At 43.6% G+C, this 27,598-nt stretch overlaps 1 long non-coding RNA gene across 2 annotated transcripts; it reads right to left on the reverse strand.

Moving 5' to 3' along the window:
• Positions 1-27,598, reverse strand: LOC126060421 (uncharacterized). 2 transcript variants are annotated; one of them, XR_007513587.1, is made up of 3 exons: positions 27,495-27,598; positions 27,298-27,406; positions 1-569 (listed from the first exon to the last, which is right to left on the reverse strand). It is a non-coding gene; the product is annotated as an uncharacterized LOC126060421 (long non-coding RNA). The 2 variants fall into 2 exon arrangements; XR_007513588.1 differs by lacking the exon at positions 1-569 and adding an exon at positions 11,572-11,628.

The raw sequence follows: 27,598 nt of genomic DNA on the forward strand, positions 1-27,598 counted from the left end.
TACAAGGGGTGTAGGGCTGGGCCCTGAATTCAAAGTGGCCGAGTTAAGAGCTGGCTTTTCTGGCAGTGGCTGGTCCCAGACATGTCTTTGGCCATCCAGGGACCCTCTAAGGCTGTGGTTCTGGGAGCCCACTGGACACCTGTGCTCTGGCTGTAGCAGGTTTACAGAGCTCTCATCTCTTTATAATCTATTCCCATGGCGCTGTGGACATCTATTTAGGGTTAGGGTTGCCTTTCTGATTCTGGGACTGGGAAGATGATCTCTTGGGCCCCACCAGCTCTGAGCCTTTGTGGTGAGTCTCCAGTGAGGCTTAGCATGAGCTGTGATACTTCTGGCAGATGGTTGTTTATTAGGAAAAAGAAAATAATCTCCAGTTTTTTCGTTGTACTTTCTCTCTCGAGTTTCATACATCGTCAGTCTCCTTGACTCCTCATTTGTTCTCAGGACATCCCTTTGGTTTGGTCTGCAGAAGGCCACAGGCTCTGTCTACAAGCTCCCCATCAGGACTGGCAGCCTCATCCTTTACTGGTGTCTGTGTGTTCTCATCAGTAGAGGACATAGTGCTGGGCCTGGAACAGAGTAGATGCTTAGTCAATGCTATTGCGTGGATGCATAAACAATGATGAGCCGTTTATGAGTGCTACATAGATATTTCCATGCAGGGTCTGTCTGAAAGGAAATGCAGCTCCAGTCACTTACAACCCGCCCTCCTTCATTCCCTGCTTGCCAGAGTTCAGCCCAAAGTTCTTAGCAGAAGTGGCTGGAGGAGAGCGTGAAAGGGGAGGTGGGGGACCGGGAGAACCACAAATACTTGAGGAGCTTTTTTCAAACTACCCAAGTCTGCTTTTTTCTGGTTTGTGTCAGACCAAAACTACCTAGTACATGGAATATTGCCTTCAAATTGCCTTTTTTATGGCCCAGAATATGGTGACTGTTCTTGGTAAATATTCCATGTGGACCTGAGAAATGCTTTTGTTGTGTGGAGTGTTCTATAAATATTAGGTCAAGTTGGTTGATAGTGTTGTTCAAGTCATTTGTGTCCTTATAGATTTTCTGCCTGCTTGTTCTATTAATTACTGAAAGAGGAGTGTTGAACTCTCCAACTATAATCGTGGATTTGTCTTTCTCTTTTCAAATCTATCGGTTATTGCCTTACATGTCTTGAAGCTCTGTTGTTAGGTGCAAACACATAGGATTGTTATGTCTCCTTGGAGAATTGACCCTTTTATCATTATGTAATGTCCCTCCTTATCCCTGATAATCTTTTTTGTTCTCAAATTGACTTTGAAATTAATATTGCTACCCCTCCTTTCTTTTGGTTAGTGTTTGCATGGTATATTTTTCTCTCTCCTTTTACTTTTAACCTATGTATATCTTTATATTTAAAGTGGGTTTATTGTAGACAGCATATAGGTGAGCCTTGCTTTCTTATCTTTTAACTGATGCATTTGGACCATTCATTTAAAATATTATTGATATGGTTGGATTAAAATTTGCCATCTTACTACCTATTTGACATGTGTTCCATTTGTTTTTTGTTCTTATTTCCTCTTTTACAACCTTCTCTGGATCTGAAAGCACATTATTTTATGATTCAGTATTATCTCCTCTATTAACTTATTTTTATACCACTTTTTAAAAACTTTTTTGGTGGTTGCTCTAGGTTTACAAAATATGGTTTAAAATAAACTGAGTCTACCTTCAAATAATATTATACTGCTTCAAAAAAAATTTTTTTTTTCTTTTCACGGGTATTATAAAGACCTTATAGCAGTGTAGTTCCAATTCCTCCCTCCCGTCTCTTGTGCCGTTATTGTCATACATTTCACTTTTACATATGCTATTTTTTTTTATATTCCATTGCTAATATTTTTAATAGTCAGTTGTCTTTTAAAGCAAATAAAATAAGGAAGAAAAGATTTTACTTTGCCTTCATTTATTTCATTTCTGAAGCTTTTCTGATCTTTATCATATTTCTTCTGCCTGGAAAACTTCCTTTAACATTTGTAGTAGAGTAGGTTTGCTGGCAATTAATCCAATTTTTGTATGTCTGAGAAAGTTTTTATTTCTCTTTCACTTTTTAAGAATATTTTAACTAGGTATAGAATTCTTGATTGACACTGCTCTTTTCCCCCCAGCACTTTACAAGTATCAACCCATTGTCCTCTGGCTTGTATGATTTCTGATGAGAAGCCTGTTATAATTCTTATCCTTATTCCTCTGTATGCATGTCTTATTTTTTCCTCTGGCTATCATCAAGATTTTCCCTTTGACTTTGATTTTCAGCAGTTTTAATATGATATGCCTTAGTGTGTTTGTTTGTTTGCTTGGTAGGTTGAGTGGGTGAGTGTTCTGTCATTTGGTTTTGTTTTGATACTTATCTTTTTTTTTTAATTTAAAAGTACTTTTTAAATTTTTATTATGTTTTAAGTGAAAGCTTACAAATCAAGTCGGACTCTCATACAAAAATTTATAAACACCTTGCTATATACTCCTAACTGCTCTCCCCCTAATTAGACAGCACACTCCTTCCCTCCTCTATTTCATTTCATGTCCATTCAGCCAGCTTCTGACACCCTCTGCCCTCTCATCTCCCCTTCAGACAGGAGATGCCAACATAGTCTCATGTGTCTACTTGATACAAGAAGCTCATTCTTCACCACTATCATTGTCTATCCCATAGTGTAGTCTAATCCCTGTCTGAAGAGTTAGCTTTAGGAATGTTTCCTGTCTTGGGCTAACAGAAGGTCTGGGGGCCATGACCTCTAGGGCCATTCCAGTCTCAGTCAGACCATTAAGTCTGGTGTTTGTACAAGAATTTGGGGTCTGCATCCCACTGCTCTCCTGCTCCCTCAGGGGTCCTTGTTGTGTTCCCTGTCAGGGCAGTCATTGGCTGTAGCCAGCACCATCTAGTTCTTCTGGTCTCAGGCTGATGTAGTCTTTGGTTTATGTGGCCCTTTCTGTCTCTTGGGCTCGTAATCACCTTGTGTCCTTGGTGTTCTTCATTCTCCTTTGCTCCAGGTGGGTTGAGACCAATTGATGCATCTTAGATGGCTGCTTGCTAGCGTTTAAGACCCCAGATACCACTCTCCAAAGTGGGATGCAGAATGTTTTCTTAATAGATTTTATTACGCCGATTGACTTCGATGTCCCCTGAAACCATGGTTCCCAAACCCCTGCCCCTGCTATGCTGGCCTTCAAAGCATTCAGTTTATTCGGAAACTTCTTTGCTTTTGGTTTAGTCAGTTGTGCTGAACTCTTCTGTATTGTGTGTTGTCCTTCCCTTCACCTAAAATAGTTCTTATCTACTATCTAATTAGTGAAAACCTCTCTTCCTCCCTCCACCCCCCTCCTCCCTCTCATAACTGTCAAAGAATATTTTCTTCTCTGTTTAAACTATTTCTCGAGTTCTTATAACAGTAGTCTTATAAAATATTTGTCCTTTTGCAGCCGACTAATTTCACTCAGCATAATGCCTTCCAGATTCCTCCACGGATACTTATCCTTCTTGATGTTCTCTGACCTTCTTGGATCTGTGTTTTGGTGTCTGCTCCTAATTTTAGAAAGTTATCAACCATTGTTTTTTCAAATATTTCTTCTGCCCCATTTTCTCTTTCTTCTCCTTCTGGGATTCCAATTATGCCTCTGTTAGTTTGATATTGTCCCACAGCTCTTGAATGCCCTGTTTTGTTTTCACATTTTTTCTCTTTGCATTTCAGTTTGGCTAATTTCTGTTAACCTCTCTTAAGTTCACTGGTTCTTTTCTCAGCTCTGTCAGTTCTACTGATGAGTTCATCAAAAAAGGCATTTTTTATTTGTCACTGTTTTTTTCCTAGCATTTCAATTTGTATCTTTCTTATAGTTTCCATCTCTCTTCTGAAATTATCTATCTCTTGTATGTTGTCTAATTTTTCCATTACAGCTTTTATCATAGTAATCATAGTTAATGTATGATAGGTCCAATATCTCTGTCATATCTGAGTCTGGTTACAGTGATTGCATCATCTCTTCAGATATGTGTGTGTGTGTGCGTGTGTGAGTGTGTGTGTGTGTTTCCTTGCCTATTTTGTATACCACATATTTTCTTGTTGAAAACTATTGAATAGGACAATGTATATTAAGGTAAATGTTTTTTATGCTTGGAGATGAATCTGTCTCTCCTTTTACCAATCTTTTAATATGGGAAGTTGTATTATTTTAGTCAAGAGTTGGACTGATTTGAAGTTTCTTGATTTTTTGTTGTTATAGTTACTTTCAGTGCACCAGAGGCTTCAGATTTCTCTAGTTATCTTCTGTGGGCTAATTTTTCAGACAGTTTTTGTGAATATGAGCTCTCTAATTGGCTTTGGGTCTTCCCTTTGCACTGCTCCCCAGAGAGAATCTGTCTTGTGTAGATTTCCCAACTGTACCCATTATTTTTTGTTTTCTTTAAAAAAGAAAACAAAAATCCTCACAACTGGACCAATGAGCAACATCATGATAAATGGAGAAAAGACTGACATTGTCAAGGACTTTATTTTACTTGGATCCACAATTAACGCTCATGGAAGCAACAGTCAAGAAATCAAATGACGTATTGCTTTGGGCAAATCTGCCACAAAAGAACTCTTTAAAGTGTTAAAAAGCAAAGATGTCACCTTGAGGACTAAGGTGCACCTGGCCCAAGCCATGGTGTTTTCAGTCTCCTCATATGCATGCTAAAGCTGGACGATGAATAAGGAAGCCCAGAGAAGAATTGATGCCTTTGCATTTTGGTGTTGGTGAAGATTATTGAATATACCATGGACTGCCAGAAGAAGGAACAAGTCTGTTTTGGAAGAAATACAGTCAGAGTGCTCCTTGGGAGCAAGGGTGGAGAGACTTCATCTCACATACTTAGGACATGTTATTAGGAGGGATCAGTCCCTAGAGAAGGACATCATGCTTGGTAAAGTAGAGGGTCAGCAAAAAAGAGGAAGATCCTCAATGAGACGGATTGACACAGTGGCTGCAACAATGGGCTCAAACATAACAATTCTGAGGATGGTTCAGGACCAGGCAGTGTTTCATTTTGTTGTACCTGGGGTTGCTATGAGTCAGAACTGACTCGAGGGCATCTAACAACAACAACAACACACATTATTTTTACTTGATGCTTACTAGCATTATGGGGGGAAAAGGTGGGGGGCACTCTCTGATGTTCTCGTTAAACCTCAGTCTGAGGCGGGTACTTGAACCTGGGACTCAGAGTTGTGAACATCATAAGTATTCCTGCCCCTTTACCAGGGGTAGAGCTTTTTGTTTTCTGTCCCACTGCCCCAGCTGCAGTGGGTTTCTACCAATGACTTGAGGCTACAATTTTTGTTGCCCTTCCTCCTATAAATTAAGACTTTGGTCCCACAGGGGGAAATAAGGATATAGATCCAGCTAGTATTATTCCCCTCTCACAGCTAGTATCATGTTGTTGTTGTTAGATGCTGCTGAGTCAGTTCCAACTTATAGCAACCCTATATACAACAGAGCAAAACACTGCCTGGCCCTGCACCATCCTCACAATCATTGTCACACTTGAGCCCATTGTTGCAGCCACTGTGTCAATCCATCTCATTGAATGTCTTCCTCTTTTTCCCTGACCTCCTACTTTACCAAGCATGATGTCCTTTTCCAGGGACTGATCCCTCCTGATAACATGTCCAAAGTATGTGAGATGTAGTCTCACCATTCTTGCTTCTAAGGAGCATTCTGGTTGTACTTCTTTCAAGACAGATTTGTTTGTTCTTTTGGCAGTCCATGGTGTATTCAGTATTCTCCAACACCACAATTCAAAGGTATCAATTCTTCTTCCATCTTCCTTACTCATCAACCACCTTTCACATGCATGTGAGGCAATTGAAAACACCATGACTTGGGTCAGGCACACCTTAGTCCTCAAGGTGACGTCTCTGCTTTTCAACACTTTAAAGGGGTCTAGTACCATGGGGAAAACCCTGCTGGCATAGGGGTTAAGAGCTACAGCTGCTAACCAAAAGGTTGGCAGTTGGAATCCACCAGGCACTCCTTGGAACCTGTATGGGGCAGTTCTACTCTGTCCTATAGGGTCATTATGAATCAGATTCAACTTGAAGGCAATGGGTTTGGTTTTTTGTTTGTTTGTTTAATGTTATTTATTATTTAGTTGTTAGTCAGTAGCACCTTATTTACAATCTCCATGTTGTTGGGGTTTCTGTCAGTTGTACTTCCTTTGATTTAAAAAGACTTTTTAAAGATTGTCATGCAGAATAAAACAAAAGTTAACCTTTTCATTACACTTCCTTGAAAACTAGTCTTTGGGAAGGGGATGGGGAATAAAGCAGATAGCAAACTAACTTCTGTTTCTATATCTTCTCTTGGCCTCAAAGGTGAATAACCCATTTCCAGGATCTAATGCATTGTGATTAGAGACTAAGAGTGAAAATAAGTTATATAGAGGTTTTTGTAGCCTAGAGTACAGGTTTACACTGGTTTAGAAGTAGTGAAAAATGTGAAGTTTTAATTTTTCCACTTCAACTTTCTTTTTTAAAAATAAAATAATGCATGCACACATTAAAAAAAAAAGTATAGTCTATAGCACAGATCAAACTTTTCCTGTGAAAGTCCAGACAATAAATATGAAATAATTTAGGCTCAAAGGCCATAGGGTCTCTGTCACTACTCAACTCTGCCACTGTAGTGCAAAATCAGCCATAGATGATACAAATGAGTGTGTCTGTATTCCAGTAAAAACTCCTTTACAAAAATAGGCAGCCGGCCTGTAAGCCATAGTTTGCCAATCCCTGTTTTATACAAAACCAAAAACCAAACCCACTGCCCTCGAGTCAATTCCAACTCATAGCGATCCTACAGGACAGACTAGAACTGCCCCATAGGGTTTCCAAGGAATGCCTAGTAGACTCGAACTGCCAACCGTTTGGTTAGCAGCCAAGCTCTTAGCCACTACGCCACCAGAGTTCCCCCCTGTTTTATAAAGACTAGTGTTAAATGAAATGTCAAAATCTTGCACTCCCAGAGGCAGTGCAACTCTCCAGAGTAACCAAATTTAACTGTTTTCTGTATTTTGGGGAGGTGTTTACAACCATAGTTCTAGATAATGTGCTTAAAATTTTATTTCCTAATTCATTAATTTTTATTGTATCTACTGACACCCCACTACGAAATATGAGAAATCTGCCTGACGTATGTTACCTCAGTCCTCCACTACTCCCTCAAATTTGTGTGAGATATATCTATATAGATATAAAGGTACACAAAATAAAAACCATATGTACATGGTTTTTATTTTGTGTACCTTTATAATTTTGCTATTTCTTTTTCCATTAACAGGAGACTGTTACTCTTGATCTTCTCCTCTGTGATAGGAAGATCTTGTTATTCTTTCATCACTGTACAGTCCTCCCCATCTTGCCCCCACTACTGTCTGTTCCACTGTTACCTTTACAATATCAATGTTGTAATGTTTGAATCCTGTTTTATACATTTGCTAGATCCCTGGTGCTTTGCCAGAAGTTGATGCTAGAAGTTGCAAACCAATAAATAGCATTTATAGTATTTTAATGACGTAAATCTTACTCATTGCAAAGCCAAGTCATGTAATTAGAGAAATAAATATAATCCTCTGATCCTAAACCCACCTGTCCACAGAGAATGTTCAAAGCCTTAAGGTCATGTGGATTCTTTCTTCTTATACTCTGGCAAATACTCAAAATCATGCTTGTCAGGATAAGTTTGCAGTCTTGTTCTGATACTCCTATCGGTAATTACCAAGAAATTCTGTTCTCTGCTCCTTTTTTAGGTCAACCTATTCTTGTTTCATGGAAGCCATGCCTTCACATATCCCTCTGAGGTTTCTGATTCTTGAATTCTCTCTCTTTCCCTGAAAACTGTCCTTGGATTGCTCATCTTGATTCTTCTCTTTGGAACTGTTTGTTTTCCTCAAGGCTTTCTTAGTTGTCCATTTTTATTTATTGATGAAAGCCAGACTGATTGGTTTGGGGAGTGTCTGCAGGTTCCTCTGCACTCGTGTAGTCCTTTTCCAATATTCCTCTCCCAGAATAGGAAGACCAAGTCCATGGGCAGGGAGGATCAACTGGTAGGCTAAATTTTACATGCAGAGACAGGAAACAGCTACTTCCCTTACCCCCCATAAAGTCCAAATAAGGAGAACTTTCCTCTGGGGTTGGGTACCAACACCCACATAGGAATTTAACCCTAACTTGCCCCCCACCATACTATGCCATTTCTTTGTTGTTGTTGATTTTGACTCATAGTGACCCCATGTTACAGAGTACAACTGCCCCGTAGGGTTTTCTAGGCTGTAATCTTTATGGGCGCAGATCTCCAGGTCTTTCTCCTGCCGAGCCACTGGGTGGGTTTGAACCACCAACCTTTCAGTTAGCAGCCCAGCGCTTAACCATTTTATTTCTTTAGAGGGCAGCTATCCTGTTTAGCCTCAGGTAAAACTCAGGCACTATGAGGTAACTGCCCTGTGGGACTACATTCCTTCAAAGATCTTCATTGAGCCAATCCAGCTCCAGCCCTTTTTTCCACTAGCATGTTCTATGCCTGAGAATTCTGAGCCCAGAGCATCTCAGGAGCCAAGACAAAGGTTCTGTCTCTGGGTAGTTTTCTCCTTTGCATCTTCTGAGCTGTTGCTTACTCCGTTTTAGCTAACTCAGCAACATCATCAGATCTACTCTCCCCTTCCAGAATTACGGCAAAATATGGTCTGCTGAGGAGATCCTCTTCTCAGCTCTCTAATGAAATTACTCTGTTTTATACTCCTTGACAGTATTCTCCATGGAACTCTAGGAAGAAGGCAAGGTAAACATGTGTGCCAGTCTTCTGTCTTAGCCTACTTTTGGTTTTTAACCCAGCAGCCAGTAACTTAGAAAATCTAAAGGTATAGAGTAAATTTTCCCACTGGCTGAAATACACAGGGGAGTTTGGCAGAAACTTAAACCAAGTAATTAATACAAATACACAGTATGAATATTTTAGACATTGCCATATAAAACAACCATTGCTTATATTTTTCCATTGTTTCAATATAAGGAATAGTACTTAAAAAAACAACCAGATTTGCTAGTTTGTAAAGGTCTCCCGGATGGCATCTTAACCTGGGCTGCTCGTTTTTATTCTGAAGAGTAAGGGATTGGTCACAGTTCTTCATATTCTAGGGATCTTTGAAAGAATTTTTTTTTTGAAAGAATATTGCTAATCCATTAGGCAGAACTGCTTTCTCCTTCCTCCTTGTGTATTGATATTATTGATCATTTTAACAGTCCGAAAAGCTGAAAGTGACAGCAACACCCTAAGCTGCATAAAGTAATGAATTAGTTGAATCACTTCTGTAGGAGCTTTAGGTTCAAACATGCACTGGCTTATGTGATCCCAGGCTTGGGATTCAGAGCAAAGGTTCTAGAAACTCCCTTTAAGTCTCAGTCAGCACTGGTTGGTTGAGCCAGATTTCGTCATTTGAAGGGTTCTTCCTTGAGAGAAAAGTCTTTTTAGCACCTTAATCCAGGTGATGAGTCTCTGTTATGGATTGAATTGTGTCCCCCAAAAACATGTGCCAACTTGGCCAGGCCATGATTCCCAGTATTGTGTGGTGGTTCTCCATTTTGTGAGCTGTTGTGATTATCCTATGTGTTGTAAACCCTAAACTCTGTGATGTTAATGAGGCAGGATTAGAGGTGGTTATGTTAATGAGGCAGGATTTACCTACAGGATTAGGTTGTATCTTGAGTCAATCTCTTTTGAGATATAAAAGAGAAGTGACCAAAAAGAGGTACGACCTCATCCCACCAATAAAGAAGAGCCAGAAGCGGAGCATGTCCTTTGGACCCAGGGTCCCTGTGCTGAGAAGCTCCTAAACCAGGGAAAGATTGATGACAAGCCATCCCCCAGGGCCAACAGAGAGAAAAAGCCTTCCCTTAGAGCTGGCACCCTGAATTCAAACTTCTAGCCTTCTAAACTGTGAGAGAAAAAAATTCTGTTTGTTAAAGCCATCAACTTACAGTATTTCTGTTATAGCAGCACTTGATAACTAAGACAGTCCTCTTTAAGGTGCTAAAGGAGTTAATTCCTTGACCTTCTGAGATGGCAAAATCTGGGTTCAAGGTACTGAGCACAAAGCACAGAAATAAAAGCTGTGAGTCATTGGTTCCAGGAACTTAATATTCTTGATGAAGAACCACCCAGAGCAGCAAGTGCCAAGAAAAGCATCTTCGAATTAGCTGGATCCCTTCATAAATCCAAAGGATAGATTAAATAAAATGAATTGTCCGAGGCCAGTTGATTTGTGCTTCCCGTTTCCTCTGCAAAGATTAATTGACTACAGATTTATTATTGCATTTCTGAAGCCACCTGATTTAGTGCCTAGGTCTTTTTGGGCTTTTGATTGCCACTGTGATTACTGAGGCCTTGAAAGGTATACGAATGGGTTTTCCACAATATTTACTCATGTCCTCTTTACAAACAAAAAAAACCATGTCACTTAAAACAGGAAAGAAAGGGTTTTTTTTCCTATCCAAAAACCAAACCAAACCCAGTGTCATCGAGTTGATTCTGACTCATAGCGACCCTATAGGACAGAGTAGAACTGCCCCATAGAGTCTCCAAGGAGCACCTGGGGGATTCGAACTACTGACCCTTTGGTTAGGAGCTGCAGCACTTAACCACTACGCCACCAGGGTTTCCCTTTTTTTCTATTATGCATCACTTAAATATTATCTGCAAATCTTAGCTGCTCAGCTCGTGGTTTTATGGCAGTGTTGAACCTGTGGAATGAAAGCAGTTGCTAATGCTGATGCAGGGCATGGTAGGCTGGGAACTTTCTTCTTTTTTGCATTAGGTGAAAGTTTACAGAGCAAATTAGATTCCCGTTCTATAGTGTGTATGTAAAGTCTCATGGCCTTGGCTTCATTCCTCACAATATGTCAGCGCTCCCCCCATTGCCACCTGGGTTCCCCATTTCCTTTCATCCTGATTTTCTAGCCCTTCCTGCCTTCTCATCTTTGCTTTTGGGCAAGTATTGCCCTTTTGATATCTTACAATTGATTGTTCCAAAGAGCACGTTCCTCGTGGGTATTACTGCTTATTTTATGGGCTTGTCTGTTATTTGGCTAGAAGGTGGCCTCCAGGAATGGCTTCAGTTTCAGGTCAGAAGGGTGCCTTAGGGCCATAGTCTTAGGAGTTCTCTCAGTCTCTGTCAGACCACTAAATCTGATCTTTTTTGTGAGTTTGATTTTTTGTTCTACATTTTTCTCCTGCTCTGTCTGGGACCCTCTGTTGTGATCCCAGTCAAAGTGGTCAGTAGTGGTAGTCAGGCACCATCTAGTTCTTCTGGTCTGAGGGTCATATAGACTGTGGTACACGTGATCCGTTAGTCTCTTAGACTAATCGCTCCCTTGGGTCTTTGGTTTTCTTCACTCTCCTCTGCTCTGGATGGGCAGAGACCAATACTTGTATCTATTGGTCTCTTTTAGCTGCTTGCAAGCTTTTAAGATCCCAGACACTACTCACCAAAGTAGGATGCAGAGCTTTGTCTTTATAAGCTATGTCGTGCCAATTGACGTAGGTGTCCTTCAAGTCAATGGTCCTTCACCTCTGAGCCTAGAAATTTTATCATACAAGGTGTTTGGTTATATCTAAGAGATTTGTGAACTTTGTTTTTAAAATGTCAAAAAATGTAGGGTTCACTAGTTTGCATTCTGTAGTAATGTAAAATGGGCACTGTTTAACCTTCATTTCAACTACTCGTGGGGGAAAAGACCACCAGGACAACATAAAGATGAGTTTTAATGGCTTAAAGGACAATAACTCCTTGTCTGCCTTATTTTATTTTGAAATGACAGTGGAAAGTGTGTTGTCCCGATTGAGAAATTACTGGCTATAATTTCCCCCATTTCAGAAACGGATTGGTGAAACGTGGTCAACAAGAAAGTATGTTCACTGAGGGGTGAAGCCCTCCACTGAGGACCACAGGAGGGCATTGCAAGGGAATGGTGCAATGACTTCTACTTAAAAACCAGCAGCAGAAACAAGGCTGTGTGTTTTTTTCACCCCAGAAATTGCCTCTGAGAAAGGTAGGTGCTCACCCATGCCCACCCAACTTTTCCTCCACCCAGAAGCAGAGCTTGGGTTGGGGATCAGGACTGCCCCTCTCTAAGCCCCCTGTTCACATGCCACACACACATATGCATACACACACACATGCATACACACACACATGCATACACACACACGCATACACACAGAGCTGACTGTTATTCTCTGGGATTGTATTTCAAGGCCTTCCATGTGACCTAAGTCTATAAAACACAAGTGAATTTAGGCCTTGTCATGACAAGCCTTTGGAGTCTTGTTCCTTCATTAAGGGTGCCCCTGGGTGGCACAAATGGTTAAGTGCTCAACTGCTAGCCAAAAGGTTGGTGGTTCAAGTCCACCCAGGGGTGCCTCAGAAGAAGGCACTTCTGAAAAGTCACAGTCATTGGAAAACCCTATGGAGTACGGTTGACTCCACAACATATGCGGCCACCAGGCATCAGAGTCACTTGACAGTAACTGTTTTTTTTTAGACGCTCATTAAAACCAAACCACAGCCCTGCGGGGCTGCTCGTGAGCCAGCCTCACAGGGAGATGGAATCCATAATTGCTTCTTCTGTTGTCGGATAGCAGTCTGCCGGTGGCTCCCCAGGCTGGGCCTGGGGCAGGCAGGAGGGCAGCCTGGGTGTGTGGAGCTCTCCTGGCCTCCTAAGGACGTCCTCATTCCCGGGGCACTTTGCCAGCACCTTGGTCTTGAGCAAGCACTCCAGCTTGAAAAAGAACAGGTACAGGCATTTTCTGCTTGATTTGTACAGCTGGTCCTGGTTCTGGTAACCTGACAAGTTCTCTTCTCTTTGGCACCCAGCACAATCCCAGGTAGAAAATTTGGAATGAAGAGATGTTCTTTCCTATCGCCACTGTTTTAGCTCCCCTGAGACATCCTTGAGTTTACCCCCAGAGCCTCACAACCAACAGCTAAGTCTCCAAGGCCCTGCCTCATCTTCTCCTCAGAGCATTTCACCATTCAAGAGCCACAGCAGTGCTGTGAAGAGGTGGATAAGCACCTCGCTATATGCAGCCAAGCTGTAAATGAATGCACAATATCCAAATAGTAATAAATGAGAGCTCGTGCACCAAAGAAAACAAGTGTTGGGCAATGAGTGAGACGCACTGGTGGCAGCTGCGTATTTACCCAAGGCGGGTCCCAGCAGTTTCGTAGAGCGGTCAGACTTTCGAGATCTGTTTGAAATGTGGCCAGAAAAGGTGAGGGTGACACAAACAGGCACGTGTTCCTGGCATCCCCAGGAAGCTGGCACCCTCTGAAAGTCTTCATGCCTCCTTAAGTACACAATTCTCAACGTCCAAGAGAGACTGGCTGGGACTCCAGCAATCAGATGCTTCCAACACCAATGCCAGTTGGATTTGCGTTCTTTGGAGCTGGCTTACATGCCTCGGAAAGTGAATTTCATAATGCCTCTTTCAACAAATATTTGCTGAACAGCCACCATGAGCCAGGTGCTGGATATGTGCTGGGATAAACATAGGAGAGAGATGACAAGGTCCCAGCCCTCGGCCAGTTCTCAGTACACAGGGACCGGGGGGTTGGACAAGTACCTTGGCAGAGACAGCACGCCCTCCAGAGCGGTGACACAATGTGGCAACTGCTGTGGGAGTTGAGCAGAGGACAACGCGGAGTAAGCAGGAGGGGCATCCACCATCCCTACTCGGGAGGGCAGAGGAGACCACAAGACGTTGAGATTCAATACATGATAGGAATGAGCTGGCAGGGGAGGGGGGTTGTGGGAGAGAGCATTCAGGACCTGGGAGTTTCTCCTAAATGTGAATGATCACTGAAAACCTTTTGTTTTCACCTATGTGACACTACTGTCATCCATATGCTAACAACTTGCAACTTTGTATCTCCATCCCAGACCTCTGATCTGAACTTCATCTGTCTTCCTATCATCTCCAGAAGTCCAGTAGGATCTGTGGCTCCAGGCACTTCTCCCACCCACAAGCCTGATCTTCCTAGTTTTTTTTTTCAGTTGGTGTAAAGCCAATTCTAACTCATGGTGACCCCGTATGTCAGAGTAGAACTGCACCCCATAGGGTTTTCATGGCTGTGACCTTTCAGAAGCTAATCACCACGCCTTTCTTCTGGGGAACCTCTGGGTGAACAGGTTCTAACTAACAACCTTTCAGTTAGTAGCCCAGCGTTCGCACCACCCCAGGGACTCCAGTGTATAGGCTCTTCCTGTACTAGTCCCTATTTCAATTAATGGCACCTTTCTACCTGGGTTTTTCTGCCAGATACCCATGGCTTATCCCGGTTACACCTATTTCTCACACCCCCACATTTAGCAAATTCCTTAAATCTATAGCTTCGCCCCCCACACTCAATTTGTAAATCCATTCAATTATCTCCATCTTCACTCTCACCAACCTGGCCTGAGCCTGGCCTCACTGGACCACTTCAGCAGCCTCCCTGCTTTAGAAAGATGGACTGGAGGCCAGTAAGGAAGGAGAAGAGATGAGAGATTATTTCAGCGGTCCATTCATTCATCAATTCATTAATTCCACAAATACATAATGAACCCCTGCTATGGGAAAAAGCCCAGGAGAGGATTGGGCTGGCGATCCAGAACTGAAGGTCATAATTGAGACTGTGAACGTGCTGTAGTCGTCCAGAGAAGGTGCGAGGGGAGAAGGGGCTGAGGCCAGAGCCTGGAGGTGCCTACATCTGAGGGATGGACACAGGAGGGGAATCGAGGAAGGAAAGTGGGCAAGAGCTCACAGCCAGAGAGGGAGGAGGAGGTGTGAGCTTGGCAGAGCTGTGAAAGCCAGAGAGGAAGCAGGAAGTATGAGCTTGGCAGGCTGAGAAAGCGAGAGGAGTAAGTGGCCAGGAGAGTCTGATGCCCCCAGGGATTCAGTAAGATAAGACCAAAAAGAAAGTAAGAGATATCCCGGGCGGCCAGAGCCAGAGTGTAGTGGTCGTAGAACTCGATGGGGGGTGAGAAAGTGGCCAGTGAGGGACGACTGCCAGAGGAGAGCCAATTGCTAAATTCTCAGAAATTTCCTGAGTCGATTGTTAAGCATGTTTCTGCTACGTCACCCCCAGCGCTTGACACTGCCTCGCCCCTGACTCGTGGCACCCCGGGTGTGGCAGAGCAGAACTGGGCTCCACAGGGTTTTCGCTGGCTGGTTGTTCAGAAGTAGATCACCAGGCCTTTCTTCTGAGGTGCCTCTGGGTGGACTTGAACCTCCAACCTCTGATTAGCAACTGAGTACGTTAACCATTTGTATCACCCATTTGTTAACCATTTGTATCACCCATTGTTAAGCGGGTCGGTAGTAAAAATTGAATAACGTAAACTCACAATTGAATAAATTATATTTAAAACATAATAATTACTCAAAACTCAACACTCTCTAATTATTTTCCTATGTTCTACTGATTTCTATGTTCTTAAGGTTATTTATATCTATTGTATCTATGTGGCATAAATCCTACGTAATTATAGGCTTCTGCACATCTCTTCCCAACTCTGTGTTTAGTGATACTACATTGGTAGCTTGAAACTGGTCATAGTGGGAGAATTTACACCAGGGAAATTGGCAAACTTTACCGATGAGGGCTTTTTATTCCCTGAGAGCTGGTCTTTAAACATTTACCAGCACACCATTGAAGACGTTAGACCAGAGCACCTACAGAGGCTGAATAATGTCATTTTAGCAAACAGGGAGGAGAAAAAGAAAAGAGCAACACAGATAGGTCGGTGAGTTTTGTAGCAGATAAGTAAGGAAGTTTTTTCTGATGAATTCCATTTTTCTCTTAAACTGGGAGTAAAGTAAACTGCTGAGTGTGAGGGAGCCGAAGGAGAAGAAAGTGCAGGACTGAATATCCAAACCAGAAAGGCTAGAGGATGAAGTGCTCATAGACAGGGAGTAGTCAGGAGAACTAAGGATCTCAAACCAAAACTAAATCCCTTGCTGTCGAGTCGATTCCGACTCATAGTGACCCTACAGGACAAGTAGGACTGCCCCATAGGGGTTTCCAAGGAGCGCCTGGTGGATTTGAACTGCTGACCTTTTGGTTAGCAGCCATAGCTCTTAACCACTATACCACCAAGGACCACCACCAAGGACCTTAAAAATAAAAAAAAGGACCTTAGGAGGTAAGAAACAGGAGCAGTGGGAGACAATGGGTAAGCCAACTGCTTGGAGGGAAGCAGGAAGCAAAGAGGGGTGTTTGAGCGTCAGATCTCAGGGCAGTTCATCGTCAAGTATCTGAGAGCTTACTGTATGTAGGCACTGAGCTGCAGACTGTCGACCCCCGCTGGTGAGCAAGACAGACCCAGCCCTGGCCTCTGCGCCCTGGTGAGGAAGTCAACTGGTAAAGAAAGGAACATGTGTAATTGCAGAGTGTGGTAAGCAGCTTGAGGGAAAGAAAAGCCTGTTGTGAAACTGAGTATGGGGAATTTATGTTTCATGGGCCGATGGCCATAAGCAGAACTAAAGGCTGAAAAGGGGAAAGCGGTTAAAACTGCTTTGTTTTTGTTTTTGTCGTCGTCATTAGGTGCCATTGAGTCGGCTATGAATCATAGTGACCCTGTGCACCACGGAACGAAGCACTGCCTGATCCCGAGTCATCTTCACAATCAATGTTACGCTCGAGCCCATTGTTGCAGCCACTGTTTTTTTAGAAGGTAACATGCTGAGGACAAAATTCAGATGGTGAACAAGAGCATACAACGAAAAGCGAGGCTCCCTTCTAACACTGCTGCCAGACTCTGAGTTCCTACCCCTAGAAGCAGCTGTGGTTTATTGCGTCCACTTCCAGAGACATCCGAGGGACAAGCCGTTTGAAGAGCCAGGGTAAAGGTCTGTGTAAACCAAAGCCCTGAGGTGGAAAGAGCTTGCCGTATTCTAATCTACCTGGTGCTTCTCAAAATTTAATTTGCACGTGATCGCCTGGGGATCTTGTTGAAATCCTGATTCTGATTCAGTAGGTTTGAAGTGGGGCTTGAGATTTCTTATCAGCTGATGCTGACCTTGAATGACCTGACCTTGAGTGAGCCAAGTCCTAAAGCCAGTAAGGCCAGAACATCGTGAGGACGGGGAGAATGGTTCAAGTTAGGGCTGGCGAGGTGGCTGGGGCGTGCTCAGTCAGGGACTTGGGGTACAACCTGAAGCATGGCAGGATTTCACTGAAGGGTTTGTGCAGACTGGGAGTGGGTGGCATGACATGATCTAATTTTTGTTTCTAAACCACTCTAGCTGCTGGTCGGGTAGGCAAAGTGACAGTGAGGAGACCCACTGGAGGCTACTGTACAAATCTCTGCCACAGATGACGGTGGCTTGGACCAGTGTGGCAACCAAGGAGATGGATCCAAGAAAAGAAAGAAACAAGCAAACCAAACTCGTTGCCATCCAGTTGATTCCAACTCATAGTGACCCTATAGGACAGAGTAGAACTGTCCCACAGGGTTTCCAAGGAGTGCCTGGTGGATTTGAACTGCTGACCTTTTGGTTAGCAGCTGAATGCTTAACCACTGGGCTACCAGGGCTCAGAAGTGGGCAAATTCTGGATATGTTTTGAAGGTAGAGCTGAAAGGACTCGCCAATGGATTAGATACGGGGTGTAAGGGAAAGAGAGGAATCAAGGATGCTTTGTGGGGTTTTGTCTTGAGCAGCTAAGTGGATTCTGTTGCATTTACTGGATGGAGAGAGGAGCAGCGAGGGGAGGTTCGGCTGAGTTTGGGAAACCTGAGCTTCACGGAGTGGAGGTGTTGAGGAGATAGATGTGTGAACCTGGGGCTCAGAGGAGGGTTCTGGCTTGAAACATAACATGTTTTTTAAGGCTGTGAGAATGGAAGAAATGACTTAGAAAAGGGCTAAAGATAGAGAGCAGTAGGACGAACCCTAAGGAAGATCAGTGTTTAGAGAATGAATAGAAAGAGCCACCAGAGATGGGAGCCAAGGGACATGTAGGTGTCCATCGTCACCAGTGACTTGATATAGGCAAGTACTGGGCAGCTTAACAACTAAGTCCACTACCCGTCTGTCCGTCTTACCGTGGTGGCTTGCCTGTTGCTGTGATGCTGGAAGCTATGCGACCAGTATTTCAAATACCAGCAGGGTCACCCATATGGACAGGTTTCAGTGCTACTTCCAGACTAAGATAGACCAGGAAGAAAGGCCTGGTGCTCTGCTTCCAAAAACTAGCCAATGAAAACCCTACGGATGACAGCAGAATACTATCCAATATAGTGCTGGAAGATGAGCCCCTAGGTTGGAAGGCACTCCAAATCCACAGCAGCCACAACAATGGACCCAAGGGTACCAACGATGGTGAAGATGGCACAGGACTGGGCAACATTTCGTTCTTCCGTACTTGGGGTCTCCATGAGTCAGGGCCAACTTGATGAAAAGTAACAAAAATAACAAGAACTAAAAGGATTTTCATTTTGCCTTTTTTTTTTATTATTATTTTTATGGCATTCACAGAATCACTTTAAAAGAGAAAAGAAGGAAGGTGAGTGAGGGCCTCAAATGGAGCCAGGGCCAGATTCCCACCAGTCTTCCATGCACAATTTCACCTGTCCCCCACCACGTCAAAGACGTGGTGAGACCCATGTGAAATTGCTCACCACAGATTAGCAAGTAAAAACAATTAAGTCCATGCGTACCTTGCTCAATGCAAGCTGGTGGTCCACCCCTGGAAGGAGCACATTTCCCCTAGTTTTGGTGAAACTAGCCCAACAACAGCAACAACAAAACTCGTTGCCCTGAAGTCAATTCCAACTCATAGCGACCCTATAGGACAGAGTAGAACTGACCCATCAGGTTTCCGAAACTATAACCTTTATGGAAGCAGACTGCCATCTTTCTCCCACAGGGTGGCTGGTGGGTTCAAACTGTTGACCTTTCAGTTAGCAGCCAAGCGCCTAACCACTGCACTACTAGGGTCAAAAAACTCTGTTGCTGTCAAGTCGGTTCTGACTCATAGCAACCCTGTAGGACGAAGTAGAACTGCCCCACGACACCTGTCAAATCAGTGATGCTCAATGAAAGCCTGCTGAAAGAATAAAGGAAAAACCCAAACAAATAAAGCCACGTATTGATGCAGCTGATAGAGTGGGAGGTAGGCGCCAGTCCCTCCCCACTTTTTGTCCTGTGGGTATTTTTCACATGTTGGCTGATTACTCCAATAATTTATTCATTGTGTACTAAATGATCATTTTCTTATAATTCATTTATTTCCATGTCTTGATTTTCATTATCACATTAGATTTTCATACATGGGAGCCTAGGGGGTACGTGTTTGTTTATTAGCTTATAACTTGAAATGAATGTTTTATGTATAGGACAATTTTCAATGGAGGCAGAAAAACTCCTAACCCAATTTTATCTTCTGTTAAAATTTTATTATCACTAGTTCTCAGGCCTCTAAGCACTGTGGAAACAACCCTCAAGGAATGGGTGCTGTCAATTATTAATAACTGTTAAATTAGCATGGAGTTTGATTCTCCCTTAAGTGTCTCCCAACTGTAGAGCAGAAAAAGGCTCTCTGCCTCCTCCTGGTCTCTGCTCAGACAAAGCTGAACCCAGGCACCTGGATACCCCAGAGCAGGCCAGCTGTTGAGCCCACGGCTACAGACCCTGTCCTACAGATTGCCCTTCCACCCTATGTCACTTCTACCATGTCTGGTGTCTTCATGAGTGTCCCCCGGCCCCCAGCTCCAACAGGGTCCCCCAGCCTTGTCCTTGAATATATCTATCTTCTTTCTCCCTTATAAAACTTGGTCTGGGCAGCTGTGCTTTCGAGATTCTTAAAGTGCGTGACACTGTTACTAGCTTAATATATTACCTGGACCATGGCGGTGACATAACTCTTAGAGCTCTTTGCGTTCTTGCCCACTACGAATGTGTAATATTTTTTAAAAATCATACTGCTACTCATGTGAAGAGAGCGCCCCTGCAGATTCAGCCTAGGCCAGGGGCGCGGTTCTCCCAGGCCTTCCTCCCACCTTCGATCAGAGGCATTTCCAGCTCCCCCATTCCTGCCAGAAGATGTGCCTAATCAGTTACCAATCCTGTTAATGAGAGTGGGGTGGCCAGGGCCTGAGAAATCACCTCAGGAGATACTTTGTCTCTCATCAGCTGCCTGTAAGCAGAGGAGGGGCTGGGGAAAGCAGAGGAGTCCTTTGGTCCTGTCCCCACCCACAGCCACCTTGTAGTCTCTCCTGCTCTTGGGGTGTTTACAAGGTGGACAATGGTCCTCACTGGAAGCCCTCTGATTTTTAGCTGTAGGATTAAGGAATCAAACATTAACTGCTGTGGGGTGCTACCTCAGGTCGCTCCTCATTGCTTCCTGAGCCTGGGCCACCCCACTCTCATTAACAGGATTGGTAGCTGGTTAGGCAGGAATGGGGGACCTGGAGATGCCTCTGGCCGAAGGTGGGAGGAAGGCCTGGGAGAACCGTGCCCCTGGCCGAGGCTGAATCTGCAGGGGTGCTCTCTTCACATGAGTAGCAGTATGATTTTTGAAAGTGGGAAAGAACGCAGGAAAAAGAGCTCTAACGGTTACTTGCTCTGTGGGAATTTCCCTCTCTAGCCAGGCCACTGAAGCCCAACAAAATTATCCTCAATCTGGGGAAAACACATTCAGGGTTCTGAATGTTATAATTCTATACATCTAGTTAGATTGGCACCTGAACCAAGCCATGATATTTTCAATCGCCTCATATGCATGCGAAAGCTGGACAATGAATAAGGAAGACCAAAGAAGAATTGATGCCTTTGAATTATGGTATTGGAGAAGAATATTGAATATACCATGGACTACCAGAAGAACCAACAAATCTGTCTTGGTAGAAATACAGCCAGAGTGTCCCTTGGAAGCAAGGATGGGGAGACTTCATCTCATGTACTTTGGACGTGTGATCAGGAGGGACCAGTCCCTGGAGAAGGACATCATGCTTGTTAAAGTGGAGGGTCATCAAAAAAGAAGACCCTCAACAAGATGGATTAACACAGTGACTGCGACGGTGGGCCCAAACATAACAATGATTGTGAGGGTGGCGCAGGACCAGGCAGTGTTTCGTTCTGTTGTACACAGGGTTGCTATGAGTTGGAACTGACTCGACAGCACCCAGCAACGACAAAGTTAGAGTCAGGGCAGTGATGGTTCAGCGGCAGAGCTCACAACTTCCATGCGGGAGACCTGGGTTTAATTCTCAGCCAATGTCCCTTACGCGGTCTGTCAGTGGAGATGTGCGTGTTGTTGGGACACCGAACAAGCTTCAGAGGAGCTTCCAGCCCAAGGAGGACTAGGAAGAATGATGACCTACTTCGGGAAATCAGCCGGGAAAGCCCTATGGATCACAATGGTCTGACAGTAACCCATGATAGGGATGGGACAGAATCGGGCAGCCATTAGTTCTCTTGTGCACAACACTCAACAGCAGCTGTGTCAGCTGTGAGAAAGCATTTTTAAACGTACTGTACCGAACCTGCCCCTAAAAAAAACCAAACCCGTTGCCATCGAGTCAATTCTGACTACACCAAAAATACAATGAAGTGAATGTAGCTCTCATTAAGCGACTGATGGCCTCGTCAAATCTGCCTGTTCCAGAAGGCCTGGGGCGGGGGGTGGAGGGGGGACAGCTTGAGATGGTTTTAGGATCCAGAGGAGTGTACTAAAAAACCACGTGCCTTAAGCCTATTGCTCAGACAGGAAAACTGGACGAATGGACGCAGGGAACCCAGGGTGGACGGGGGGACCCAAAGGAAAAAAAAAACCCAGTGCCATCGAGTCGATTCCGACTCACAGCGGCCCTATTGGACAGAGTAGAACTGCCCAATAGAGTTTCCAAGGAGCACCTGGCAGATTCGAACTGCCGACCCTTTGGTTAGCAGCTGTAGCACCAACATATTGAAGGGCTTGCAACCAACCAATGTCACAAAACAATCTGTATAAATTTTGGAATGAGAAACTAATTTGTGCTGTAAACTTCTACCTAAAGCATGATTAAATTAAAAAAACAAAACAAAAACCACAAAACCTATTGCTCGAATTGTTCTCTGTGGAGACTGGGAACAGCTGGTCACTGTCCGCCTTCTCACAGAATGTCTACCAGCAACAACAACAACAAAAGCTTCTCAGACCCAGATGTGTTAGAGGCTGCCAGCGCTGAATCATCCAAGCAGAGTAGAAGCAGCCGAGAAAAGGACTGTTGCTGTTCCCAGTCCGGAGCGGCCCCGGAGAGCAGGCATCGCATGGATCTAACCAGAGTCCTGACTTTCTTCAGCGAGCTCGCACAGAAGCCTTTAAGACTGAGCTGGGGTTTCTAGTGCAGAATGAGGAGGTAGGTGAGGTCGTGATTCTCAGAGTTCACCTGTCCTCTAACAAGCCTCCCAGGCCTTCAAGTTCTTCCTTTCTTCTCTGCTATGAAAGCCATGTGAGAGAGAGAGAAAAAAAAAAAGCATGCCAGGGAAAGATTGGAAAATCAGTCGAAGCTGTTAGCAGGTATTCAGAGCCATTTTGACAAAAACCCAAACGACAAATGACCTTGAATGAAAAAGTGGTATTCTGTGTGTGTATTCTCAGGTACGAAGAAGAGCCCAGCGAGATCTCCTCAGTGTCTCTCAAGTCGCCCCAAAAGACCTGACTGCCCGACTGGCACTAGGGACTGTCTTGTTTTAATTTGTCCAGTGCCCCATTCACTGTACCTCTTGCAGCTTGGCTTCCTGTTACATCTGGGGACCACTCAGACCCTCAGTTGTGTTCCTAGAGGACAGCGTAAACATGGAAGGGATACGGACTCTAGGGTCAGATTGTCTCTGCTTGTATCCCAAATTTGCAACTTAAACCATGTGACCTTGGGCCATTTACATACTCTTTTGGTGCCTCAGTGTAAAATGGAATAATAGTAGTAACTCACCACAGGGTTTGGTGAGGATTAAATGAAATGAATTTAGCACATCATAACAGTGATTACTATCATTATTATTATGATCGGAGCCCTGGTGGCATATTGGTTAAGAACTCAGCAGCTAACCAAAAGGTTTGCAGTTCAAATTCACCAGCCACTCCCTGGAAACCCTATGGGGCAGTTCTCCTTCTGTCCTATAGGGTCGCTATGAGTCTGGTTTTCCCCATCTACGTTGTTTTTGGGTGCCACCGAGTGGTTTCCACTCATAATAACCCCGCGTAAAACAGAATGAAACACTGTCCGGTCCTGCACCATCCTCACAAACGTCGCTATGTTTAAGCCCTTTGTTGCAGCCACTGTGTCAATCCATCTCGTTAAGGGCCTTCTTCTTTTTCACTGACCCTCTATTTTACCAACCGTGATGTCCTTCTCCAGGGACTGGTGCCTCCTGATAACATGTCCAATGTACGTGAGACAAAGTCTCACCATCCTCACTTCTAAGGAGCATTCTGTTTGTACTTCTTCCAAGACAGATTTGTTCATTCTTCTGGCAGTCCATGGTATATTCAATATTCTTCACCAACACCACAATTCGAAGGCGTCAATTCCTCTTCAGTCTTCCTTATTCATTGTCCAGCTTTCACAGGCATGTGAGGCAATTGAAAATACCACGTCTTGCATCAGGCGCATTTTAGTCTTCAAAGTGACATCTTTATTTTGACACTTTAAAGAGGCCTTTTGCAGCAGACTTGCCCAATGTACTACGTCATTTGATTTCTTAACTGCTACTTTATGGGCGTTGATCATGGATCCCACCTAAAATGATATCCTTGACATCAGTATTTTCTCTGTTTATCATGATGTTACTTATTGGTCCAGTTGTGAGGATTTTTGTTTTCTTTATGTTGAGGTATAGTCCATACTGAAGGTTGTAGTCTTTGATCTTCATCAGTAAGTGCTTCAAATCCACTTTGCTTTCGGCAAGCAAGATTGTGTCATCTGCATAACGCAGGTTGTTAATGAGTCTTCTTCCCATATTGATGCCCTGTTCTTCTCCATATAGTCCAGCTTCTCGGATTATTTGCTCAGCATACAGATTAAATAAATGTGACGACAGGATACAACCCTGATGCACACCTTTGCTGATTCTAAATCACACAGTATCCCTTTGTTCTGTTCAAAAGACTGCATCTTGGTCTGGGTACAGGTTCTGCATGAGCACACTTAAGTGTTCTGGAATTCCCATTCTTCAAAATGTTACTCATAATTTGTTAAGATTCACAGTCGAATGCCTTTACATAGTCAATAAAACACAGATAAGCATCATTCTGGCATTCTCTGTTTTTGGCCAGGATCCATCTGACATTAGCAATGACCTCCTATGTTCCACGTCCTCTTCTGAATCCGGCTTGAATTTCTTGAGGTTTCCTGTTGATGTACTGCTTCAGCCGTTTTTTAATTATCTTGAGCAAAATATCATATTAATGATATTGTTCAATAATTTCCACATTCAGTCAGATCACCTTTCTTTGGAATGAGCACAGATATGGATCTCTTCTAGTCAGTTGCCCAGGTGGCTGTCTTCCAAATTTCTGGATATATTCTCTAGCTCCATTTCATATGATTATGTGAATATCCATTTCATATGATTCCTTTAAGAATTAAATGAGATATTGAGTGTCAAGCACATGGCACATAGTAGGTGCTCAATTAATGTTTGTTCCTTTCCCCCTTCTATTTTAGGGAAAGGTGGTAATTCAGTAACACCTCATCTGACAGGAATATCAGTTGATCTGAGTGTCCTTACCAATCTGAGTACCAAAATAAATATCGCCAAGGTCATGCCTTGAGGACTCAGGCTTCATTCATAGTGAAATTTTCACTTAGAGCCTGCTAATAACCCTTCCCCTATACAAAGTTCCTTCGAACACTTCCTATGAGTCAGACACAAAGCTGGTCACTTTTCAAGTTTTATCTCATTGAATTCTTCTAACAACACTGTGAGAATTTTCATTCCCATTTTACAAATGGAGAAGCTGGGGCTTAGAGAGGTTAAAGCCCAAGATCCACTGCTGGTAAAGGTTACGACATGGTCATTAAACCCAGGCCCTTCTGGCTCCAAAGCCTGGCTGTTAACCGCTGTGGTTTCTGGGACCAAGCTGGTCAGAAGCAGCTGATGCCATAAAGCTCTATGTCCCAGGCAGACATAAGAACAGGAGAGAGAAGACAGCAGAGCCGCATAATCACCCAGGGCTGTTGTACGCAGGGGCAGAGCTTACAGACGTGAACAGTCGCTCAGCAGCACTGGTTCCTGGCCAGCCCTGTTATGCTTTCCTGCCTTCCTCATCCTTGTTCATCGGCTTTCTCTGTTTTCTGGACATGGTTAAACTGTTTCTTTCTTTCTTTTAGAAGCTTTATCGAGGTATAATTCATAGATCATATAATTCATCCATTTAACCTTTTGGTGACTCAGGTATTTTCTGCTTAGAATTTTTTGTTGCTACATGTATTTTCATTAATGGAAACATGCTGAATATTGGGTGCGTCTGAATTTTTTGGTAGGTAGAATGGATTTTCTTTCTTGTCCCCCCCCACAAGCCTACCCCAAGTGTTTAGTGGTACACATGAAGTACCAGTAGTTATACCCCAGAGTTCCCACCAGGGTCTATTGGCACACATGCGTAACAAATAAAAACTGTCAAAATTTCTGTTTTTCCTACCAAAAATTCAGACCCCTCATACAACACCCTGTAAAAACAGTAATTTCCAGCCTACGCCCAGTTCTTCAGTTTCAGACAGTCACAAAGGTCCCTGCCTTGCGGCAGCGTACGCTGTCAACAGTATAGCGGCTTCCCAGTAAACCCCAGAGGCTGCAAGTTCATGGTTGCTTCATGTACCACCGGGCACGAAGGGGTTAAAGTGTACAGCTCAATGGTATGCTTTCAGTGTATTCACAGAGTCGTGCATCCTTCACCATGGTCAATCTGAAACATTTTCATTACCCCAAAAGGAAATTCCGCACCCCTTAGCCACCATGCCCCAGTCCTCCCACCCGCTAGCCCTAGGCACCCATTTCCTGTCTCTACAGATTTGCCTGTGCTGAACATTTCATATAAACGGAATCGTACGATATGTAGTCCTTTGTGACTGTGTTTTTTTCTCTTAACATAATATTTTCAAGGCCTGGTTTTAAAGTAAATAAAAAAAGGACCAGGCAAATGTACAGTAGAGTCACTTAATAAATATTTTTTTAATTAAAAAGTAATTTTTGATCATAGGCAACTGTCCTGAGTCATCAAGAGAAGGGTATATTATACTCAACACATTCTTAAAGAGAGCAGAGAAATGGGTGATACGTTTTTGAAATTCTTCCATTAAAAATAGATAAAATCCAAAGTTGACGCTTCAAGGCGTCTCGGCTGTTAGAAACCGGGCTTTCTAGAGTCACTTGTTCCTGGGGACTCCAGAGAGTGGGTGTTTCATTGTACTCCGTGTTCACTCCATTTTTTGTTTGCTTAATTTGTTCTTTATCTTTAAAGGTTCCTCATGCTATCAAGCTTCGTTCTCTGTCTGTGACCACTGGTGTCTGCTGTATCTCTCTCCCTCTCCCTCTGGCTCGCTCTTCTGTCTTAGATGGTTATTGTATTATTGCTGTATTCTAACCCCATGCTGGTTGTCTCTTTTATTCCTTTCTCTCGTACTCTCTTCTGCAATCACTAATGAAATTTTAAGATGTCCTGGCCCAAGCCCAGCCTATGAAAACACACTTTGTTTTCATACTCCCATACCAACATTGCAACCGTTTTCTGGTTTGTCGAGTGGTTTCTGTTCAAACCCCTTACTGAAGTTAAGATATTATCACTTAAACAACAGCCCCGGTCTACCAAACTTACAACCAGTAGTTCAATTTTTATTAAACTGACAGGGTTTGTTACTCCCAAAGACATGTGGAGTATTACTTTGTGTTTATGCCTAGGGAGAGTGAGTATTGAAGTCTTCACAATTCCCAGGCTCAGGTATTGGCCTTTGTGAAGATATGAGAATTATTGTCACCAGTTTCTTAACTTTTGGTTACCTTGCTGATTCTCTGGGAGTTATGGAAAAACTGTGACAGTTGTTTAAGTACCCTAAATCTCCAGGGCTTGTGGTGCGAAATATTTCTGGTTTCAATAAATATAAATTAATTCTTTCTCTACTTTCATACTCTCCTCTTCAAAGCCCTAACTCTAATGTTCACATAACCTGGAGCCCGGGGCCTGCCGTTGGCGAGAACAGCTGCTGAGGCTGGGTCACACCTCACCTGTGGGCTGCCTCCCAGGTGTGGTCCAGGCCCCGCTGTCTTCCTGGTGGTGGTCCCAGGAACCTGCAGGAACTGCTTCCACTGATTGCGTATAAGAACACTGGTCTTTCTAAAAAAAAAATAAAGCTGTAATTAGACTCCAGCAGGCTGCAGCTAGTGGATGTGGAGGGCTGTCTGACTAGTCTACCATCACAGACCTAGCCTCTCCTCATTGCCGGCTCTTCCCCACCATCAGCTCTTCTCCTGGCTCCTGGGCTCCGTGCCTTTGTCTCACTGCCCTCCACCTTGGTTGACTGTTCTC

The sequence above is a fragment of the Elephas maximus genome, chromosome 17, assembly GCF_024166365.1.
Source record: "Elephas maximus indicus isolate mEleMax1 chromosome 17, mEleMax1 primary haplotype, whole genome shotgun sequence".
Taxonomy (NCBI): Eukaryota; Metazoa; Chordata; class Mammalia; order Proboscidea; family Elephantidae; genus Elephas; species Elephas maximus.